Raw genomic sequence first — 15,651 nt, forward strand, 5'->3', positions numbered from 1 at the left:
ACATGCCTGCCCGTAACCTGAATACGCGCGTAATCCGCATACGTTTAATTACTAATTTGTCAGCAAACAAAAAAAAAAACAAAAAAAAAACGATCGTTACGAATTTATTGCGATAAAATTCTTCTCCAGAGAAAAAAAACGTTCACTTTAATAATATAAACGTACTATGTTATTTTTGTTAAGGAAATGAAAATCGCAAGAGCTTTAAAGCGATGCATATTTAAAAATACTTAATGCAAAATGTGAAATATTAAAGAGATACTTGGCTCGACCTTTAATATATATTTTTTAACGCAAGGATTCGGTACTTTCTGCAAGCAGCGCGCGCGAAATTGTTCATCCTCCAAGTGCAATCTCTCGTCTATCTATTATTTCACATGACTCTCCGTTCTTTCTCTCTCTCTCTCTCTTTCTCTGGCACGTCCAACTTCGTCAGCTAAGAGACGGTCACTTAAAGAGGGGTAACTTATCGGGTTATTCTCTCTGCGTGGCGCGTCTTTGCTCGCCTCATTACGCTGTATTGTTGGGATCATTATCGATACAACGTAGTCCTTTAAAGCCACTCCTGCTGTCGGATCTCGGAACCTTTGGCCGACGACGTCGGGTATCATACATCACGCGATTTTTACCCGCTACGCGCGACTTCCCCCGTTTTATCACAGGTGGCTTAGGCATTTGTCAAAACCGGCCGGGAATCAAAGCGAGCGCGCGCCTTGCGAGATCCTCGAGCGCGGAGAACACGCCTTGGGCTATTTAACAAAACGTCGATACCAGTCGCGTAAAAAGCTTGAATATTTTACTCGGTTTCTCACGTTTTGCGGCACTTAAAAAAAAAGGAAAAAAAAAATTCGATAATGATTTCATACCGCGTTAAGCGATTTAGTAACGTTAAGTCGTTAATGGCTCTTCGAAAATCCGAGTTAAACTTGAAAGTCGATTATTATTGTACGCAACGTGCGCGTGTAATAAATATGTTATTCATGTGCAACAGTAACGCGTCGCGAACCGAACTGAGAATCGAAAGAAGAAATAAGCGATTTGATAAATGTCGAAATAAATTCCGACCAATCAAGACTTGCGTGATAAATCAGCGGTCATTCCGAGCAATAAATAAAGATTGATTGGTCATACGAAACAATGATAAACAGAAAAGCCGCGGGATGCGGGTCCGACAAGGGGCGTCGCGCGAGCGCACACGCGCATCCGTAATTAATTGCGCTTTCAATCAGATATCGGCCGGATAACGTATGATGATTTTCAACCGCAGGGTTCAGCTGCCCTTAACGTGTCATATTTCTTCGTGGCGGAAAAAGTTCGAGCGGGGCGCTGGCTCGAAAGTGCCGGGTATACATGTACACGTCTTTCGCGCAGACTCGCGGTGTGACTAAGATTAAAATGTATGCCTCTCGAACGCGCGGAGAGTCGACTAGTGGCGAGGTCGAGGCCTGCCCCATAAATCATCTTCCCCTGAAAATTTCAAGTAGCGCTCGGCTCCAACCTCTGAGAGCCGAGGCAGATCACGCCGCCCGTCGTTGCGCGAGCTGCAACACGCTCCATTACGGGTGTCTCCGGAAAAAAAAGTGCACGCCAACGGCAGCTGGAACTGGTTCGGCGGGAAATTCTCGAACGTGCTCTTTCTCTCTTTCCTTCTCTTTCTCTCTTGGGAGGGAAACTTCATCGGAAATTCTCTCGCTCCCGTACGGATGTGTAAATTTTCTGAATTAAACACTTCGACGAGCTGCATCTCGAGTAGGACGCGGTTCGTCGTACTTTTTTTTTCTCTCCTTCTCTTTTTTTTTTTCTCTTTTACTCGCCATCTTGAGAAACTTGATTCCGCACTCTCGCGGGTGCCTCGTATTGTTACCCGGGTATTTTGTATTTCAATTAAATATTCAAAAAATCGCCGATGAAAACGAAGCTCGGAGAGGCGAGGTAAATAAAAGGGTTAATCGAATAACGATTATACGCAAACTCGTAGCGCGGCGAGCAAGCGAGACGCGTTAATGCAAATCTCATGAAACACCCCGTATAAGAGGGATATATGCGCGGAGCGTGTAGGTTCACAATGTACATACGTTAGGTGTGACGAATATGCACGAATGACGGTCTGCGCGACGAGCACCGGTACGAGGCACCGTTTCTATGTATGCACGTGTGCGCCTCTCGAGTGTCGAGGCGAGCTTTCCGTAAGCATTGACGGAGTGTGTACATCGCGCAAATAGGTCGCGGGTCAACGGCCATTCGAGGCTACATCCCGTTTATCATTACTGTATGATCTACAGCCGGGAAAAGGGAAGGCACTCGCTCTTCCTCTTTCTTTCTCACCCGCTCCGCGAACTCGGAAGAGACCGATGCAAGTCGCGCTTTTCGTCACGCTGCCGGACGGAGTGTGCAAACGTCAACTTCCCGATGCATCTCTGAAAGACGCATTTATCAATTTATTTCCTCCCCGTGACTTATTCTCAATTAAAAATAAAAAAAAAATTTGAAAAAGCAATTGTCGCGAAAATAAAAAACGTAAAATAAAAAAAAATAAAATAAAATAAAATAACTTGACTGTTCATTAAATCAGTGAACAAAATTATGAACAAGAGGAAGTTAAAAGCTGTGTCGGGCGAGCGAGAACGAGCGAGCGAGAAACCGCGATTGAATGAATGAAACCATTCAGATAACATGTTTATGCGCTCACCGGTGCAACGAGCGGGGCAAACGGCGAAGCCGGTCGGCACGGGCAACAATCCGGAAAGCAGATGGTACACCGGGTACAACGGCGGATTATATATCGCTTGTTAGGGCATGCGATAATAATAAAGCATAATCTCGCGCAATGAACGTTCGATAACAGCCATTCGCCGCGAGTTAAAGGAGAACATAAAAAAAAAAAAAAAAAAAAAATTCCGAAATCACGGCTGGCTTGTCGACGGTAAAATTTCCCTCAAAATCGGCGAGCGTTTGTTTTAAAAATTATTAATTTGAATTATCGATTTTCGGCGAAGTTAGAAAATTAATTTTCCATCGGGGCGTATTCCGCGGATTCCTGACGGAAACGAGGCAGACGTGGACGACAGCGGGGAGTCGGCTCCGCGTGATGCAGGGCGACAGGCTCGCAGATTCTGAATAGATAATGCGAGGGCCGCACGATGAAGATCTCATCAGTTCCGCGTAATTACCTCCCACGCGAGAAGCCGTCTGCGAAAGGTTGTTACATCTGCGGCGGATAGCCGTCTTACCTACGTAATTTTCGCAGTCTAGACGTTCACGCGGGCGGGTATGCGTGCAACGCAAGTGCACGTATTATACGTACTTTCGACACGCGCGCGCACACACGGCCGCGACCCCACGGGCGTGATTTTACGGAAAGTTTGAGAGGGTTCCGTCGTCTCGGTTGCTCGAAGATATCCGTTCCGGGTGATCGAGAGAGGTCAAAAATTGACCAATCTCGCCAACATAGCGATCTGCTCTGAAACTGAGGAGCACTTGAGGAACCTACGTTCACTGTTTACGTCCCGGAAATTACGGTGAAAATTGAAAATAGACTGTTAAATTGTTTCAGTAAAATTTGCTGATGAAGTTAATAAAAAGTCGATATATATTCCGTTCTTATTAATTAAGTAATAAAAGAAATAATAAGTATTTTTTATTTCGTCAATTTTTCGATTTATTAGAGCATAAATAACTTAAAGTTTTTTAAAATCTTGAATAAAACAATATGCGTGATAATATTGAAAAAATTTAATTCTATCGATTCAAGAGAAGAATGAAATGAATTTCACGCTCCACGATTTGATAATAACGTCAAGAGATATCGCGACGTATTTCGCAATGCTCCGATGAATAAATCGTCGGCGCATATTGATACGAAATCACAACTCGCGGATTGATACAATGCCAACAGTTTAACGGTCTTGAAATCGCAGGAAAGCTCTCTCACCGTTAGCGATAATCCCTCTTTTAGCGTCACCCGACACGTTAACCGACGTTTCTGATCTCTCCGCTCGGTCTTTATGTAGATCTCACGCTTTTTTCGATCACATTACACCGGCACGGTGTCGCGTAATCCATGCTTCCGTAAATGTAAGATGACTCTGCTATCCACTTTGTGCTTGTACCGGCATGCACACGTCGCGCGGATACCGTTACCGGCTACGAGTTTTAATCTCCACGCACACGCACGCAGAATGTCAGCTCTAATCTCCTCGCTTCTTAAGTAGTCGGGAATCAGAAGTCATCCAGCGACAAGTATACGGATGGATTTCGTTACCAGAGCAGACTCCGTATCTTTCCGTTATAACCGCGTCGTGAATAAATTGTTTAGCTCCTTAATGATTTTAATCCGCGGCGAGTCATTTATTTTTATTTTATTTTTTTTTTAATCTTAAATAGAATTTTATTTTTAAATTAAAACGCACGTGGAGAGAGATTGAATTAAAAGAGAAAGAGCTAGACGTCTCCGTATTAACTGGATGCAGTAGCTTGAATTTCAATCGACGGCGAAAGGAGGATAGAAAGGAGGTACGTTCGGGTATTTCTTTTTTGCGATTCCAAAAATAATTCGGGAATTCGAAGACTAAAGGCGCAAACGCTCGAATTAGCGAGATAACGACTTTAACGTTCACGAGGCGTGTAAATTCCCGAGCCGGGGCTTCGTAATGCGCCGCACGAGGCGACGCGACGCGAACTATGTCGCCGACGTAAATTCCCTTCTTCGCGTAAGCGTAACCTAATTTCTTCTTGCGCCCTACGACGCCCCAATTCTGCCGCGCGCTTAATGAAAACTCGTGGTCTCTATGGAGAGATATCCGGCGGACCTACAGGCGCGGCGAGCGAAGCAAAAAGTATACGTAGGGCCGTTCGGGACTTTGCCCGCGATAAATGACGCTCGTGCGATCATTTGGATTCAGCGGGGATCGCGAATTCACGAATACGCCCGGCGGCGTTTTCTTTTTTTGCCGGCGTTTCGACGTAATTAATGCCGGGTGCTTTCACAGTTCGGTAAGCGTTTCTTATCGCGGCTGTTATATACCCCGACACGTCGCGCCTGTTATTACCGCGATTATTTCTCGCCAGCGCGTTAACATCGCCGAAAATACATATTTAGCCACGGAGGGAGAAGAAAAAAAAAATCTGCAAATATCAGCCTGCTAGGTTTGGTTTATATATACGATAAATCATGTCGGAATGTACATACTCGCGGTGGAGTTTATGTAAAGCCGAGGTCGGCGAGATGTTCCGAAATTAACGATGCGGCAGCGCGAATGGAAACGTCCTGCGCGCGAGTTGTTTGTTAAGCACCAGCTTATCTCGCACCGTAGTCCCTACACTCTCCCCTTTTAACCCTTTCGAGGTGCTCCGGAACGACGAGAGCGGAGCTTCATTACTCAAGTTTTTACCGGTATTATGCTACGGTAGTATACGTCCACGTGACCCACTTGCGCCAAGTTTAATCCGAGATCTATCACACACAGGATTTCCGAGATGCCTTCGTGTATGCCAAGAAATTTCGGCAAGCCGATGTGGCTCTTGAATTGTCGGTCACTCAAGTATCGCTCGCGAACTATCGAATATCGGAATATCGGAATTTTAGAGATGCCGAAATCCGCCGTGTGCGCTCTTTTTTTTTCACAATTTTTTTGCGGCTACATAGCTTTCAGTACGGAATAAATTGTTGTACGGTAAAAATTGCGTTTGAAAAATATTCTCCCGTCGTGAAATAATTATTTTGCTACGTAAAACAGGCTTGTTATCGCGCGGCCAAACAACTCACGACACCTTTTGTAGATAACTACGCACGTCGTGCAAAGTAAAAAGTAAAAAGAAGAGGCGAGGAAAAAAGCGTAGAGAGGAAAAAAAAAATATAAAAAAAAACGAAAAATAAAAAAAAACTGTACATTGCGCGAGATGCGGCATTATGCCTCTCCATAACCGGGCGAGCGATATCATCATCGTCATTTGTCTCCGCTGGCCGAGCAGGCGGACGAGATTTCACTTCGACTCGTTTCGCTATTCCACCTGCGTCACGGAACTTTCATGTTTATGAAACGGCCGGGGAGCTCAGAAAATAACGTAAATCCCGGCGCTCGCGCAACGAGCCGGTGTTACCGGAGTAGAATGCAAATCTTCCGATATGCCGTCGCGCGAAGGGCACACACCGCCCGAGCGGACTATTTAAAAACACGTACGCTATGCAGACAGAATAGTCGAGATTCAGTTTCGTCCGCGGAATATTTTTGCCGATGACTCGATCTGATAACCACCGCGGTTGTATTCCCACGGTGGAAATTTCGTTTTCTTTTTTTTTTTTTTTCTCTCTCTCTCTCCACTGTTACGTGTCGCCCTATCGTTTTACATCTTGAAGATAAAATGCGATTTTCTCAAGTGCGATTTTAATAAAGGAACTTGATAATTCCATTGACATATTCCGCTCATTACGACGTGTCCAAGATTTGGACAGGTTGCGCGCGGATAACGGCGCGTTATCTTCGCGACTGGCTCCGGACGCCGCTAATAAGGCCAACCGATAAATGGCGAAAGAAGATGACGAGGGAAGGGTGCAGCGAGCGTGATAAATCACGGGGGACCGCCTCTCTCCTCCCGTGCTGAATAGGATTCCCATGATTTATCACGACAAGATATCAACGGGGATAAAGAGCTCTCGCGGCGCTCTCGGGCGCTACGAATCGATCCGCCGTCCGATACTCGCTATACGACGCCATTTGTTACGGAGCAATGAGGAACCTAAGGCGCCGTTTGTATCGCCGACACGAAGGGCGCGCCTTCGCTTCGGAGGGTTGCATGCCGGGGTTGCAGATGCACTTTACGCGCCACATACATTTTCCAACGTATCGATATTTTCCAAGCGAGATTTCACATCGCGAGTATTGCGACAAAAAAAAATAAAATAAAATTTTAAAAAAATCAGAAAGGATCGATAATTCAGCGAACAAAATTATGATAAGACTGTAATGGACGGGGGGAGCAAGGTTTTTCGTCGGCTATCCTCATTTGTCCGGCGGAACAATCGGCGAGAAACAAAGCCGCGTCTTTAAAGGGGAGAGTTAATATCCCATTTCTCACCTCGCGTAGGGAATCGTTCCGCGAGTCCTTACGAACGCAGCCAGGAGAGATTTACGCGGAAGTAGAGCAACACTCGAGGAGGTCTCGCGCCTTCGCGCCACGTGCTGAAAAATGACGGCGGGCAAAAGGGGGAGTGAAATACAACTCGGAACGGTTGTTTCGCGCGTTATTGCCTCGCGGCACTTGGAATACCTTCGCCTTCGTCTGTTATTAGCGCCCGCTCCGAGATACTTATTATATCATTACAACTGTAACAAGATGTTAAGGAACGTTACCGGCCGCGTGCGCGCCCGCTCGCGTTTATTGTATAACGGAGGCGGCCGGTCGCGTTAATAGCCCAACCGAGATTGTGAATCGCCGAGTTGTAAAATGATACTACGCGGTGTCGTACCGGAAGAAAGGACGTACGTCGTAAATGGAAAAAACGGAAGGAGAATATATGGAAACGTTATACGTTTTATAGAAATTCTCCCTGGTCTGAAATGCCATTAAAGCGAAGCAGTGCTATGAGAGTAGTATTGAAAATGGCTCGACACATTCTCAATTTTTTTTTTTTTTTCCTGCTAATTTTAATTCTTTATTCAAACGTTAAATAAAATGTGCTGTGCACAAATTAACACTGCCAGAAATCGAAACGGTCCAGAGATCCGATGCGGGTAGAGAATAAAACTTCTGTCGCAATTCCACGCGACTCCGCGGTTCTCTCGCGTAATTTCTACCGACCTCCGGGTAACAGACAGCAGCTTCGTCGTTGCTGAAGTCGTAAAAAAGCCGTAGACAGAAGCGGGGAAGGATATAAGAAAGGAGAACCCTGTACGATAATGCACGCGATGGGGAAGCAATCCGCGAGTTGAACGCATCGACGTGCATTTTCGAGGCCGGGAAAAGAACTTTTCTACGATGACAAGAAAAAAGGAAAAGAGAAAAAAAAATAAAAATAAAAAAAAATAAAAAAAAGAAAGACGAGTGTCTCCACGTCGTTATTCGCCCGCCCGAAATGGTGGATACGCAAGCACGCAATTTACAGGAGAAAAGTACAAGAGAGGACGCCGGAAAATCAGACGATACAGAGAAAGAGGATATCAGGGGGGTTGCAGAGCTGGCTAGGGAAGAAAACGAAACGGTCGTAACAGCGTCTTTATATTATGCGGATGGCTGAACGTTTTCCGAGGTTTGCTTTCAGAGACGCACGTGGCGGCGACGGGGAAATAAAGGAAGAGAAAGAGAGAGAGAGAGAGAAAGAAAAAGAAAGAGGTGAAGGAACGAAACAACGGGATTGAAATGTATCTTGATCTTGCGAGTGGATTTACATAATTGTTTCGACTACGCTGTCTCTCTCCCGGACAGAATCGCCGTCGACTGCGGAGGCGGATCCCCGATATTGGATTTCGCGGCGTAAAGGGAGACGTAAAGGGTCGGAGGACGGCTCGTAAAAGGGCGCATCGCAAAAGGCTCCACGTCGTTTCTGCCGCGATCGGTTTTCTTTTAGAGGCGGATTACGGTCGCGCGCAATTGTTCAAATTATTACAGCCAGAATCTCTCGTCGGTTACCGGCGGACTCACTTTCCTTACCGCAAGCGTCCCCGTCGTCGCTTATCACGGGCGTCAAACTGAGACACTTTTTATCATTTAATTACTTTTCAAGATATTTCTGTCGTTTGAGTAGCGAATAAAAAAAAAAAAATTCTAGAAATGATTTCGTTCTCTGTTCTCTCTGTGTAGGGAAGCGAGATGTTTGGTTGTACGCCCGAGTGCCTCGTGTTCGTATAAAGTTTTAAATCCTCTCTAAATCACGGGTCGCTAAGCATGCCTCTTGTTAGTAGTAGAAATCAACCATTGCCCAGAACCAAATTATTTCGATTGTTTCTATCTGTGTAATTTGTGCTCTTTGAGCTCTCGACAGCGAAAAACAATTCCTTGTTATTTCGTTGTGCTGTGTTGCGTTTCGCAATTCGATTTTCTGGCAGTGATAGAATTTGTCAAATCTCGTTAGCTAAACTCGAATAATTGTAGGTAGAGATACTCTTTTTTTTTTTTTTTTGCGACGGGTTTATCATCTATTAGTTTATATACAAAAAAAAAATATTTTAATCGACAAAATTAATTAATTTCGTAATAATTGTGATAAAGCGCGCATCGAGAAAATCAGAAAAGGCTACTCGGCGCATTAACCGCGACGGGAGCTGAAATACGGAGTGAAAGGAGGAAAATCGTGCCGGCGGTGAAGGCAGGTAGCGACGGTGGCAGCGGTTATTCTCAAATATTGGAATAACGTATCGGAGATACGGTGAAAACGATCTCCTCGTCCCTTTCATTACGAGCACGTAGCGTCATCCACGACAACGTAAGCCTCAATTTTTCCCCGCGAAGAACGTGCGCCCGTCGCCCGCTATTATCGTCCGATATTGAATTTCGATAGGTTCGATCCGCCGCGAAAACAGTCGCGTGCGCGCGCGCGACTACGTCTCTACCGTCACCATCGCGCAGCATGCATCACCATCGCAGGTGAATTACATCGGGAAACGTGGTTACGTTGTGCATATATGCCCGTTTACCGTTGTTAACGTTCGCTCGCTTCGACCGGAAGCAAACGTTTCCCCAATACCTCGAGTTATTATATTTCCCGATCGCACACACGGGACAATTTATATTTCCCGACTAATTATAAATTAATCCCAGTTATTAGACCGGGATTAACGAGGGTCTGCCCGCCCGCCAAGTTTGACGTCTTCTCACGGGGAGAAATTAATTTATGACCCATTTAATTGTCGCGCCCGAGTCTGTCTCTCAGCGGCAATAATAATGAATTCGCATAATGAATTCCATTATTACAGCTGGAAAGATGGTAGAGCGGCCACGTTTAACATACCGTGCGTTTAAATAGATTAAAACGGATTTGAATAACCCTTAATTTCGCAGTCCCGGAATCACCGATTTTCATTTTAACGTCAGTCTCACGCAAAAACTAACCGCATTAAAATCTTTCAATCGCCAGTCCATTTCTTTTACTATTATGTAACATAAATCGATCGTAATATGATCTCCTCGTTTCTGAAACGTCGGAAGCATTCGGTAATTGAGAGATATTAATTTGCATCTTATTTAAATTTAAACTCGTTTTACCGAAATAATAAATTTTACAGAATAAACTGCGTTACAAAAAAAAAAACGATAAAATTAATAATAAAATTCAATAACGTTGTTTAACGCATTATAATAAAATTATAATTTTAATTAAATTAAAACAGCCTTTTATTTTAATATTTGAAGCCGTTTTGATGTAATAAAATAATCTGAAACACTAACTAATTATAAGTTGAGCATATTAAGTGCTTAAAATATTATAAAATATTTAATTAATTATTATTAAAGAATAATTAATCTTTTTCAAGCATATTTTCTATTAAATTTTTTTTTTAATCAATAGGTTAAAGAAATGGACTAATTTCTTGTACTAAATTTGATAGTTGTGTAATATAGATGTTAACGTAAAAGGGTATTGTAATGCGGTGCCATTTCCGAGCTTAAAGCATCATGGGCGGTAAGAATGGCATGCTGGAGCACATCTTTCATCTGAAAACGCGCGTATCTTTTATACCCCGGAGCAGAAGGAAGTCTTCTTTGTTAACCAAATTTTCGCTCCCAGCCTGATTTTGTAGTCGACGCGTTGTTAGTTCGCGTGTCACTTACAAACTGGCATTATAAATCCCGAAAAGGAGAGAGGCGGGGAACGGATTGTGTACGGCCGAATTACCATCTGGGATTTATAACTCCTCCAGCGGACCTTTCAAAAATAGGGCCATATTTCGAAGATAAACGTGACTTACGAGCCCTACGACCCATATTCGCGCGGGCATTATACCGCCAACTCCCGAGCAGCTAGACGCGATAGTTTGTCGAAAATACTCCATCCTTCTGTATATACCACTGAGATAATATTCGATAAGATAAATTCTTTTATAACGTGTCGAACTCACCGTTGAGGCTCAAATTGCTCGTATCTGCGATTAATCACCTGGGTGATTACATCTTATTAATCAACCCGTGTTAATTAATTATATTCTATTAATTTCGCCTTTTTTGAAAGAATATTAAAAAACCGGTCGTTAAGGCGTCGGATATTTATACGTACGTTATTCGTAATATACTTAAAAGATAATATTCGCTATGATATTTAAAGTATCACGGCTTTACGATACACAAAAATACAGAGCATTTTACTGATCATAGATAAGGCCGCCAGACGCAACATAGAGTCGGGTAGAGTAGCGAGAAAAAACACGCGACGAACGATGGGTGCGGCGGGTGAGGTAGGGGGAAGAGAAAGAGCACACAGCTGACAGCGTACAGAACACGACGCGGCTACACGCAATACGTGCCGCGCACCATCTGCCAGATTACTTTGATACTAAACCTTAGATCGTCAAGAACGAAGAACGCGAGATCAGAGCTTCCGTGTGAATATAAAAATCATTTTTAATTGATCAAAAAAGCGATCAGCCGCGACGACTTCACCTTCGCGATCGATTATCTTTATGCAGAGAGTACTTATGAGTACTTCTGGCGTCCCAACGAGTACTTTTAGTATAATTATTTGTCGCATATATTCTCCTCAATATAATTAAAAAAATAATAATTAATAAAGACTCACATAAGTCCTGTGTCCTAAGTATGAGCCTCGTAGAAATCTCCGCGTAGAGGTGATGACTGCAGAGGGTAATTTGCATCGGCCGACGTCTCCGTTCAGCAAACGTAATAATGTTTGGTACTCTGCGATGTTCTCAGCTGCCGACGAGTGAAAACCAAAGTGACGCGTCGAAGTGCAGGAGTCGCGTACGCCGCTCGCCGTCCTCTGGGTGTCTCGCTCGGCCACACGAATTTCTCTGCTTTATAAAAGAATGAGTATTAATATTTCTGCAAGCCTCGCAACATGCTCGACCGCCGGCGAACGAATATTGAAGTGACGACAAGTCGATATCGGGCGAGTCACGAACGACAACCGAGCGCTAACTTTTGTGCATCTCTTTCGAGCGCGACACACTTTGCGCGTGAAAATATATTACGTATACCAACTGTCACATTGAATATTATTAATATTAATATGTTTTAGACTTACAATCGGTGGATGCATTGCGATATTCGTCAATTACAGTCCGCTGCTTCGATCAAGCGTCCGGTTAATCTTGTCGACCATTAACTTTATGCAATACCAACTGTGTTTTTTGGCGGGCGCGCGGCACCTCTGCAATGCGTTCAGTAAGAACGCAGTTGGTAGTAGTAAAAGTTAAAGGCCGCTTCGTTCGATCGGAGTTTAATCGGGTCCATATAAAATTTATATAAATGCAGATTAGCTTCAATCTTGATTTAAATCATTCTTTATTTCTTTCTAAGTTTGATTAGAAAGCTAAATTGCATTCATATAAATTTAATATAAACCCGCTCCGATCGAACGAAGCGGCCTTTAACTTTTACTACTACCAACTGCATTCTTACTGAACGCCTTGCAGAGGCGCGCCAAAAACAAAGTTGGTATTACATTAAGTTAATGATCGACAAGTTTAACCGGACGCTTGATCGAAGCAGCGGACTGTAAATGACGAATATCGCAATGCATCCACCGATTGTAAGTTCAAAACATATTAATATTAATAATATTCCATGTAACAATCATTATGCGTAATTTATTTTCACGCGCGAAGTGCGTCGCGCTCGAAAGAGATGCACAAAGCGCTCGGTTGTCGTTCGTGACTCGCCCGATATCGACTTGTCGTCACTTCAATATTCGTTCGCCGGCGGTCGAGCATGTTGCTTGCAGAAATATTAATATACATTCTTTTATAGCGCAGAGAAATTCGTGCGGCCGAGCGAGATACCCAGAGGATGGCGAGCGTCGTACGCGACTCTCGACGCGTCACTTTGATTTTCACTCGCCGGCAACCGAGGACATCGCAGAGTACCAAAAATTATTACAATTGCTGAAAGGAGACGTCGGCCGATGCAAATTGACTTCTACAATCATCGATCTTTAAGGGGAGATAATATACTTGAAAGCGCATACTTCGAATACAATTTTTATGTAATTATTTCTTATTTTTTATATTTTTAAATATATTTACGCATCCTTGTTGTATAAATATTGATAGCCTAATTTTATGCAATAAAAATAATTTCCCCCACAATCTCGTCGCGGTAATAAAATATTTAGAATAGATATTTTATCTACGTAAAATTTTTTGTTTCAGGTGAAATGCTTGTACCAAGGAAAAAGATACATCCTGAGAGGATAGACTGAGAGGAGAGGGCCTTGGAAAGCCATTCTACTTTGGCAGAGAAACCTCGGAGTAAGCATTATTTTAATTACAAATAAATATAATTTTTTAAATAGCAAATATGTTCTTAAGCGTCTTGATAATTAATTCTTCTATTCTTTTTTGTAACAGCATAATTGTAGCTATAACTGAACTGCTGCTTATCAAATTGGCGAGTCCAGACAAAACATCTTTTTACCTCATCAGCGCTATAAGAATAAATTCGACGGAAAGTAATATTAATAATATTAATCGTTAAGTAGTATTTTATTTAATTAAAATTTTATATTTTTTAAAAGTATTAATTTAAAATTAATATGTATAAAATTAATTGTAATATTGTTCGCTTTTTGTAAGAGATAGATAATGTAAAACGCGCGCCTCCCTATCGCATTGAAAAAGTGATTGATTTAATCGCGTAAAATACCGCTATATCGCAAGTATTTTAAAGTAAAAGATAGGTATTATTTCAATGTAATATTTTAGATCAATTCTTTTGTACGCGTAAAGAGTTAAATACCACAGTGCTTAAAATGTATACAAACAAAGTCGGCGGCCTTTGGCCGGACGGCGTAGGCAGGCTCGCGCGCTAGCCTCCCCCCACCACCTCGCACACCTCAAGCGGAAGCCGAACAGGTAAAAAACGTACGTAGCGGCGTAGGTAGGCTCGTGCGCTAGCTTCCCCCACCACCTCGCATATCTCAGGCGGAAGTCGAACAGATAGCACGCACGTAACGGAGCTCCGCAAGCACGTGGTTGCAAAGTAAGTCTCGCTTTACGAATAAAGCTCGCGATCGGTGTTATATGGTTTCTCCGATCGGTGACTTGTATGCGAGGAGTGCTCTGTACCGAATACTTAGCGTAGAGTATTTAATAATTAATAAGCAGTGATTTTAATTGCTCACGTCCTTTTATACATTCTTATAACACGTGTATTACTACACCTTGTATTCTAAAGTAATTTTTTCTTATGGTTACGGCTTTATCGCGGTGGGTGAGCTCCTAGCTTGCTAAGAATATAAGATCTTTGTCTAACCTAAATTCCTTTTCTCTGTTTAGCTAACAATCAAGACGAGCCAATACGGAAGGACGATTCTATCATCCTGGACGTCTTCCTCAATCTTTCTGAGAGGAGGAGCAGGCCTGGGAGAGGCATCAGGCCTCGGTGGAGCAACCCGAAGGTAAGAATTAATTTTTTATTTCCATAAAATTAACGTTTTCTCCTATGTGTATAAAAATTTCTTTTTGCTTAACAGAAAATAATATTCGAACGCTCCTTCATTTAATTGTCTTATTTTTTGTTACAGATTTAGAAGCTGAAAAATTAACTCCACTGCTGCGCATCTATTAGTGAGTGAGATTCAATTTTTTAACTAACACTGGAGAATCGACTCCACTTGTTAAAAAATAAAATTTAAATCGCGATAAAAAAAATAAAATAATATAATCCGATCCCCTCGCGTAATGTAAAAACCGCGTAATAAAAAAATGTTAGATAATATAAATAAAAACGAAATCGCATAACTCGCGTGTCAGAAATTTAATTAGATTTAGCTAGGTATTGACTAACCACATAATTTTATATGTAACTAATATATCCCAGTTCTTCTCCTAGAATATTATTTAAGAAAAACTCTTGTTTTTCTTAAATAAAAATTTCGAAGGAAATTTTCAGCACATTCTCGCCGTCGTTACAAATAATTATACGAACTGCAGCCAGTTCGTCGGTTCGTTTTTCGGGAGTGCCGGTAAATAACCGCGCGTCTTCTGATTTGCGAAGTATAGGAACGTGAGTGCTTACTCAGTATCGCGCGAAGCATTTCAAGTAATAATTTTTTTTATTTAACTCGCGACTCTAAATTCACAGGTGTGCGGTTTTCGCGAGTTTCTTGTGCGAAGGATGGCTTCACGTCCCATCTGAGAGGAGGAGGAGGTCCAGGACGGACATCAAGCTTCAGCGGAGCAACCCAAGGGTAAGAATCATTTTTTTATTTTCAGAGATTGTCGAGATCACTTAAAAATTAAATTTTTTTTTTAATTTTTTTTTTTTTTAACAATGAATTTAATTCGAACGCTCCTTCATTTAATTTTGTTATTCTTATGTTACAGATTACAGCCGCTATTAAACTCCGCTGCTGCGCATCAAATCGGTGAGTACACTTTTGAAGTACATTTTTGTAGCGGTTGCGTTATGGGGACTTGTAAATTGTGAAGAAAATTTAGAATAGGTATTATAATATAATATAAAAACAGAAATTAATACAAATGC

General features: G+C 42.5%; 1 protein-coding gene and 1 long non-coding RNA gene across 15 annotated transcripts in view; one reads left to right on the plus strand and one right to left on the minus strand.

Moving 5' to 3' along the window:
- Positions 1–15,651, plus strand: part of LOC139102738 (uncharacterized) — a 365,092-nt gene that overhangs the window by 255,899 nt on the left and 93,542 nt on the right. For 9 of the 14 annotated variants that reach the window (XR_011545749.1, XR_011545759.1, XR_011545755.1 and 6 more), the window contains 3 exons: positions 13,317–13,415; positions 13,515–15,355; positions 15,492–15,532. This is a non-coding gene — a long non-coding RNA (uncharacterized lncRNA). Of the gene's footprint in view, positions 1–13,027; positions 13,151–13,316; positions 13,416–13,514; positions 15,356–15,491; positions 15,533–15,651 lie in introns of those variants that run through there. The other 5 variants (XR_011545762.1, XR_011545761.1, XR_011545756.1 and 2 more) reach the window with 5 other exon arrangements.
- Positions 1–15,651, minus strand: part of LOC139102730 (CCR4-NOT transcription complex subunit 6-like) — a 318,650-nt gene that overhangs the window by 82,034 nt on the left and 220,965 nt on the right. The window lies entirely within an intron of this gene.

This window comes from Cardiocondyla obscurior, linkage group LG05 (assembly GCF_019399895.1).
Source record: "Cardiocondyla obscurior isolate alpha-2009 linkage group LG05, Cobs3.1, whole genome shotgun sequence".
Lineage (NCBI taxonomy): Eukaryota > Metazoa > Arthropoda > Insecta > Hymenoptera > Formicidae > Cardiocondyla > Cardiocondyla obscurior.